Raw genomic sequence first — 8,529 nt, 5'->3', positions numbered from 1 at the left:
TATATGGTATAACGTCGTATGGTATAACGTTATAACGTAATACGTTGTAGGGTATAACGATATAACGTATTACGTTATATGGTATAACGATATAACATATTACGTTATATGGTATAACGCCATATGGTATAACGTTATAACGTATTACGTTATATGTTATAACGTTATAACGTAATACGTTATATCTTATGACGTTATAACGTATTACGTTATATGGTATAACGTTATAAAGTATTAAGTTATATGGTATAACGTTATAACGTAATACGTTATATGATATAACGTTATAACGTATTACGTTATATGGCATAACGTCATATGGTATAACGTTATAACGGATCACGTTGTATGGTATTACGTTATAACGTGTGACGTTATATGGCATTACGTAATAAGGTATAATGTTTTATACTACTACGTAATAACGTATGACGTTGTATAGTGTTACGTTATAACGAATGACGTTGTATAGTATTACGTTATAACGTGTAACGTTATACACTATTACGTTATAAGGTATAACGTTGTATAGCATTACGTTATAACGTATAACGTAATAAAGCATTACGTCATATAGTATTACTATACAACGTATTACGTTATATAGTATTACTATACAACGTATAACGTTATATAGTATTTTGTTATAACGTATGACACTATATTGTATTTCGTTATAGCGTATTACGAGAAATAGGATGGAGTTATAATGCATTACTTTATATAGTATAACGTTATAGTGTATTACTGTATATTGTATCACCTCATATTGTATCACAATATAATGTATTACGTTATATGGTATTACGTTATATTATATTATATTATAATGTATTGCGCAATATACTATTATTTTGTATTACGTGCATGTAATATATGCTGTGTGAAAACACGCCAGCTTGTCTTTATATGTTATGTGTAGGCTAATCGGCTCAATACTCTAAATGGTCTGAAGGACAGTGTTAAAATTTTAAATGATAATTTTCTATTACCTTTACTGTTGAAAAATATGCTTAGCGTAAGATTATGTGATATGTCATAATTCAAATCATATGCATTAGGTACCTTGTTATGGAATGTGTTAATTTATATTGGCCGGCAAGGAATCTATCATGTAATTGTTGAAAATTGCGATGCGGTTTACGGAACAAGAGTTTGAGACTATTTAGAATTATTTGACGAGACTATTTCAAACTGTTACAAAATATTAAATTATATATTTAGAGTCTGTTGGAATTTCAAGGTTGCACTGTGTTTGGAATAACACATGACAGAGAAATTTGTGTACATACATGTAAAATAACGTGAGTGATATTGAAAAAATCATAAAAAATAAAATTTATGTGAAAATTGCTCTTCCATCTTATTCGTCTCTTGATGTCATGTGCGTAAAAAACATTTCTCTTAATATTACAGGTGTGGAAATCATTTACGTAGCCTGTTTTAAACGAACCAACCTGTTTATACATATACAGGTTTATGTTTATTCACATGACAAATGTAAGTTCGAAATGAAGTTATAAATTGTTAGAAAATGGTATCACGCTTCTGCAGATATTTCGGTACGTATATCTAGTCAAAGTGTCTAGTGGTGACGCTCGTGAACATAGGAGTAACTATTAATTTCAGATGCAGTTTATATGTTTCACCGGCAGAAGTTTGCTCTTAGTTAGATTAAGTTATATGTGCTGGATTTCTGAACAATGATCCAACTATTATTGGAGTTATAGTGTAGAAAAACAGTAGCAATACCCAATGAATGGTTATACATGCTATGTGAAAACAAATATGTATGTAGAATATTTCCGTATGTTACGAGAAACTATACTTGTAAACTGTTTTACTTGTAAGGTATAATGATTTTTTAGTTTTTTATTTTAAATGATTTTTTCGATCTGTAATATCTTTCAAGCGTCATACCTATATTATTTTATATCAAGGTATTAAATTTTATTTGCAATTACTCAATATTTGCATATTAATTCAAGGATTACAAATAACTTTTTAATCGAAAATTCTGATTGCCATCCGGTTGAAAAAAATACTTTTTAGAATTTTGTTACACCGCAAAAGATTAAATATATGAAGTGGAGAATTATCTTCAACACAAATATGTTAAATAGTACAAAATTTTCTTTGCTTTTAATGATTTCGTGTTAATAAGTAATATCGTGTTAATAAGTATTTATATACTGAACAGCAAAATTGTGCAAAATTGAGAATGATTCGGAATTCTCTTTAATTTAGTGAATATGACTAATATCCAGACATGTAAAACATAAGTGCTTATTGGGCAGTACTATCGACATCGATTACGGCAGATGAGCGGTGGCCGCGTGACGATGAAACACTATCGACACTTTTTTGATCTGTTGCAATTAAAAATTGCTCCGACACTTTATCTGTATTGCTTCTCCTTTAGAAATTTTTGCAGAATTTAGCACTGTGTTATGAAATCGTGCTACATAACAACTGCAGAAGTACAGATATCGATGCTTTCCTAATCTCTTGAATCGATCTTCCTACTTCTTCAGCTTTTATCGTTTTTGTAAAAATTCACGGCTTTTAAAAATAGAGTAGTCATATTACTTCTTCGTTTGTGTTTAAAACGAGGAATTGTACAATGATTTCCCAGTGGATATTACAGACCAACATTGGTGTTACATAATGGAATTACAGCAACAGTAGATTTTTCAATAACGTAGAAAGATGTTAGAAAAATAGAAAGACGAGATGTATCAGAAATTGCTTTCAACCACAAGTACAATTTGATTTAAATTTTGCTCACTTTGAGATTTCCATTTTTCATTAAAAAAATATTTTATAAAAACATCTGATTATTTAACTACTAGAATTACTTAATCGATTATTTAATCATATGATTATTTATCTAATTATTTAATTTAAATTATTAACATTATACAATTTACATTTTTAAGGATGTTATTATAACTATCATGTTATTAACATTTCATTATAAACGAAGAAGGAGAAGAAGTTAAAACAAAATGTTTGAAAATCTGTGTTTATGTTAATTGCATGTATATGTATGTTGATTTCCGTAATTGTTTCCGTTATTCTATATACATAATCTGGGTAATTTATATAATATTTTATGCAATTTTTGTTCATCATACTCATCGTGTAATATGGCTACAATTGGAGGAAATATACGAAGATATGATCTGAATTGTCAAGGGGATTGGAAGACTTGAACCTGTCCTATATGGGTTGATAAATTGAACGAAACAGACGATTGAAACCTTTCCCTGTAACCTTTGGGAATTCGATGTACATATGCGGACAGGAAAGCAAATTAAGCAAGGTTGCCTTCGTGTGAGTAGTAGAATTCTAGCATCTTCCATGTATATAAGTAATTGAATATAAATTTGTATATGGAAATATTATGCATTGCAATATTAAAATCAAGCTGATATCAGCTTTACTATAAATTTACGGCCATAAATTTACGGGTTATAAGATTTATCAATTGCACTAATATAAATTATAATTTACAAATGAATAAACAATTAATATAATAAATTCGGTTATATCTGTATCCTTTAAATTAATTACGATTTACATCTCTAATTTAATTATAATTTAGTTTCCAAAAATAACATATCATAAATAATATTTTGTTTCAGCGTTTAAATATTGACGTACACATATACATTATAAACACAACGAATCTAAAATTAGAGAAGTGTGTCGAATATCCATTATTGATTCCTTATAACCCTTAATACAGAGGGCTTACAAAATTTGTTAATTCTGATATCATTACTGAAAATGTTACTACGTACTTCTTATTTATTGTTGCAAAACGACAGCTCAGTCAAGTGTTGAATATTTAATAAACATTATTTTATATACACAAACATTATCTGTACTATTTTTAAATACGAAAATATAAAAATTACAGATTATGAATACCTGTAAGTGAGCAATCCAGTCCACATTCAATCAATCTCTCATTGTTTATTCGAGTAATAATTTAAGTAAGTTAGCCTGCTCATTTGCTCATCAATGCACAACGATAAACAAATAAAAGAAGTGTCGTCTTCAGCTCTTTATCCTCTTGATTGATTGAGGGAATCTGTAATTTTGACACAATCGATGGATGAAAGATACGATTCTCTTGGTAAAGGTGATTAAAGTGGAACAAAAGTAAATTAGTTTAATACAAATACAATTTGTGTAATCTGAATGAAGATGTTTTACTACGAAATAAAACGTAGTTTAATTTATCAATCAAATTTTGTTTACACGAATTTAATTTCGGAAGATATCTATATTTCTATTAAAATGTTTCTTAATAAATCTACAAATTCTATTTCTATTGATTTATGTGAATTGTTAAATACACACACAATAAAATATTTGGCGATATTATCTTTTATAGCTCGTGAATAGTTGCGAATCGATAGATGATCTCACACGTTCGTTTTTGGGTTGAATTGCGAGGCATAGAGTAAATCGATAGTGCTGATCCAAGAAGATTATTGGTCACTTGCCAGGTCTTCTTCAATATGGCACTTCATATCAAACCCAGCACCTTTATCATTCCTTCGTAATCACTCGATTCTTCCATACATAATGTATAATACATACAACGATCTTACAAAAATATCTCAGCTTGTAAAACTATTTGAAAATAATGTTATTAACTATGTTTACAAGATTGTACATATCGATGTATCTCTTAGTTATTTATTATTGTTTATTCATAATTCATGTTTTGCGGCTATATCGATGCATCTCTTTATTTATGCGATGTGAGTTTATTATATTATGTATATTGTATATAGCATTATAGCACAAGCAGATGAAAATGTCTCTGAAATTTTTGAATGATTTCGTCGCATTTAATTCAGTTGAAATAATTTAATGTACTGATTTTGCGAACATATAATTCTTGTTTTAAATTGGACAAAAGTTTAACAATTTTTTCAACAAAATTATTATGAATACGTTCGGATTTGAGTCCAGTTTATTAAATTAGAATTCTAAGGATCCTTAGCACGTAACAAAATTAAACGTTTAAAACTCTGTTTACTATCGGATTTATCCGGATTATGATCATTGCAAACTTGAATCCTATTATATTCAAACGCAACTAATTGGGATACAGGAATATTTAAGAATCTGAAATGAGAAGATTAATAAAGTAGGTCACGAAGTAATTTGTTCTATTATCATCAGTGTATAAAAATGACGATTGGAACGAAATAAACTCTAATTGTTCCAATCCAATTAAGAGCTGCAGATTGATTTGCGAATTCGAATTTGTCGATTTTCAGGCCAGACCAGGCTTATTCTGGAGTTTTAAAGTACAATAGCTGGCAGATGAATTAAAAGAACTTTAATACTTGACAAATAATTCGGTCGAAGTTCCCAAGTCTTTCTACCCTTCATTTTACGCTTACCTCCTTTTTTCTATTTCTCGATTCACCAAGAAGGAGATTGGCATTCGAGGTTCAATGATAAATGAGCTGCGCTGAATTGGAACGACCCTTCCTTGCTATTTTCTCTTCTCAGTTTTCTCTCACTTCATGAACTCCCCTCTACTTTGCTGCTTATTCCTCCGCATCCACCTTAATCTATCGGCTTGGCAGCATGCTGCACGATAATTTTGAAGCTGACACGAAACAACTTTTGCTTAATTTCTGAAGCAACATTTCTTTATTTTACTTTGATAATGATGTGACATGAATTTAATTAAAATTGTAGAACAATTTTGTTTCATAAATTTTTTGTCTTATATCCTGAGATAAATTTACTTAATAGTAATAAAATTGTTAGCTAACAATAATAAACCAATTTGTCATAAGTATCGGTTGTAGTTTTTCAGTTTTGGTGCTGTTTGAAGTTTCTGTAAGTACAAGTTTTGTTTTTATAAACAACGTAAGAAAATGCAAATATTATTAAGATTAGAATACACTAACCTGATGTTATTGAAATTTATTGAAAAATGATGCACAGTAAAGATAATTCATCTCATTTCTGGCATTCAGTCCATTTCATTTATTCAATCAATGATCAAAATATGTATAAATAAAATTTCTTTCTAATTTCCTGTGACAATACAAAATAATATTTTATTGAATTTTTCGTTTTTCTGGATATATGTGAATGGATGTGTCCATACGTCTTTGTTTCTATCTGTTATTTATTGTGCGGTAAGTATACATTTATGTGAATGGACTACGCGGAGCTAAGTTTCTGCAAGATATCCCAAGAGTTCCATACACATAACATGCACTATTGGTCTACGATGGAAACGCCACAAGAAATACCATTCCACCGCTTATGTATCGTGTGCAGAGACGTATCGATGCAGGCGGCTAGCTCTTTGAATATCCTACAAAACAAGTATAATTTATTATTTTTATAGTGTTCCAATTTAAATTAACCTTTGTTCCGTAAAGTCACTTCTAAATTATGATATCATAGTTCGTTAAATTCATCTCGATGCTAGCTACTATGTTATGTTATAAAAAAAACATGTGTTAATATGTAAAAAGATAACAGCGATATTAAGCAAATCTTAAATAAATGATTTTAGGATTGAAACCGTTTAAACGACCCTTCGTCATTTGTTTATTTTTAACAACAGTGGAAGTAATTTAAACATTCGATTTAAGCGTGACTGTATATATGTAATGAAAAAACATATTAATGCAAATCGTGGACTTGTGATCAGACCGACAGTAGCGAAAAGAAGTCTGAAATGGTTTATGTATGGTGAAGTATCCTCAAGAGACGACTCTTAATCAACATAAAATTTTTAGTACCTTTGAGTAAGCATGGAGGAAGAGAATGTTTTTTCTCATATACAAAACCTAAAGGATTGGTAATAGTTGCGATCATGTAGAATAAGTAACGTAGTAAATTTAAGAATAAGAAGATCACGTTTCAAAGATTGTTTCGGTTTGTTTCTTTTCTTATTATATGAACTATTTCTATACTTTATTTTTCAAAGAGTATTATATTTTGATATTTACGCATTTCGTTTTAAGTGTGTTGGTGCTGAACTATATGTTTTAAGCATTATTTAAGTGATCACTGTAATTTGTGATGCAATTAAAATAATTGTTTAAAATAACAAACGTAAAAAGGAAATTTATTATGATCGCGTTGTATATTCATAATATAAGAGAAAATTTGTATTATAAAACTGTATAGCTATTTTAGATGTCAATCTGGTACAATTATGTCGTTTTTTATTAAATTTCTATTAAATTTTTTCGGTAGAGTTACACTTTTTAAAGCTACAAGTGTAATACAATTTTTAAATAAAAACGTCATCAGTTACAACGAATTTTAATATAATTTTTAAGAAACCTATTAATATCATTGAAACAACTGATCACATATTAAGAATCGAATCAATGAAAAATAATTACTAATTTTTCATGAATGGAAGAAGAATTTTTTCCTAAAGGATTAAATATAGCAACCTAACCCTAACCTATATTATCTGCAATTGTTTTCAAAGTTGGTCTAAGCTTCTAATATAATAGTATGGACTATAATACACTAAAATTCCAGAAAAAGGTGTTTAAGCATAACTTTCAAGCCGTGATACGTAGTTTATGCTAAAACTGTATATCCTAATAATATCCTAATAAAACAATGATATCAGAAAAATGAGAACAATTCTCCCCACAGTAGCTTTTCCTATTTTTAAAAATGAACATTATCTACGTAGGGTAAAAGATACCTTTTGAAGCGAGAATAGAAGATTTCTTTTAATTCTTCTGAAGCACACTTGACGATTCAAGTAAGATTAGAATTCACGAAACCGCTGTTAGTAGTAAAATCTCCGCAAGAACTATATCCCATTAGCTCTTCCTCATTCTTCACTCGTTAGTGATTCAATTATCCGCGTCGTTTGCGCAGATCAAAGAAAGGGCTTAATCTTTTCTACAACGAAGCCTTTCGTGGGCGGAGCATCGACACCTTTTTTTTTGAGATAGCACCTTGCCGACTATTGTACCAATACACCGCGTCGCGTGCATACATAAAGGCATCGCGCTTATGCGCGCGCAAGATTGGTCCAGATTCCTACCCGACTCTTCGTTGTCCTCTCTGTCTTTTTCTCTCTCTGGTTCTTGGTGTTCTCCTGTTACGCTTTCGCGGCTCTCCTGGTACGTGTGCGTGCCCAGTGGCGCCGCCGACCGGGCGAAATCCTAGAACCCTAGAACGACAGCCGAGACTCGGACCCCCCCGTTGTTCAGTCGTGGGTGCAGTGCGTGCGAGTGTGCAGTGGTTTCGGGAGCTGTTTCAACACCGGCGTGGCCTGGAGCGTGCGAGGTTAAGTCAGTGTCATATTGCCAACCCTCGTTGCCATTAATATACGCTTCGATCTTTGCTTATTTTTTTACGGTACTAACGTTTCTTATTTTTCGTCAATTTGTTTACTCTCGTAATGCATAAACTCCACGCTTTATGACAGAAGATTTTTACAAATCCAGGGATTAATGTTTCATGTGTTTAGTTCTTAACAGCGTTTGTCATTTGTGT

The 8,529-nt window shown here is 30.5% G+C and overlaps 1 protein-coding gene across 5 annotated transcripts in view; it reads left to right on the top strand.

The window, feature by feature from the left end:
- The first annotated feature begins 8,212 nt into the window (after positions 1-8,212).
- The window catches only part of LOC117242913 (acetylcholine receptor subunit alpha-like), a 380,997-nt gene continuing 380,680 nt past the window's right edge, over positions 8,213-8,529 (top strand). For 4 of the 5 annotated variants that reach the window (XM_033509966.1, XM_033509964.1, XM_033509965.1 and 1 more), the window contains exon 1: positions 8,213-8,324. The gene's annotated coding sequence lies outside the window, so the exon portion shown is untranslated. The remainder of the gene's footprint in view (positions 8,325-8,529) is intronic. The other variant, XM_033509962.1, reaches the window with a different exon arrangement.

This window comes from Bombus vosnesenskii, unplaced genomic scaffold (assembly GCF_011952255.1).
Source record: "Bombus vosnesenskii isolate JDL3184/JDL3185 unplaced genomic scaffold, Bvos_JDL3184-5_v1.1 scf7180000016281, whole genome shotgun sequence".
NCBI classification, from domain to species: Eukaryota; Metazoa; Arthropoda; class Insecta; order Hymenoptera; family Apidae; genus Bombus; species Bombus vosnesenskii.
This window is presented reverse-complemented; position numbering and strand designations above follow the sequence as displayed.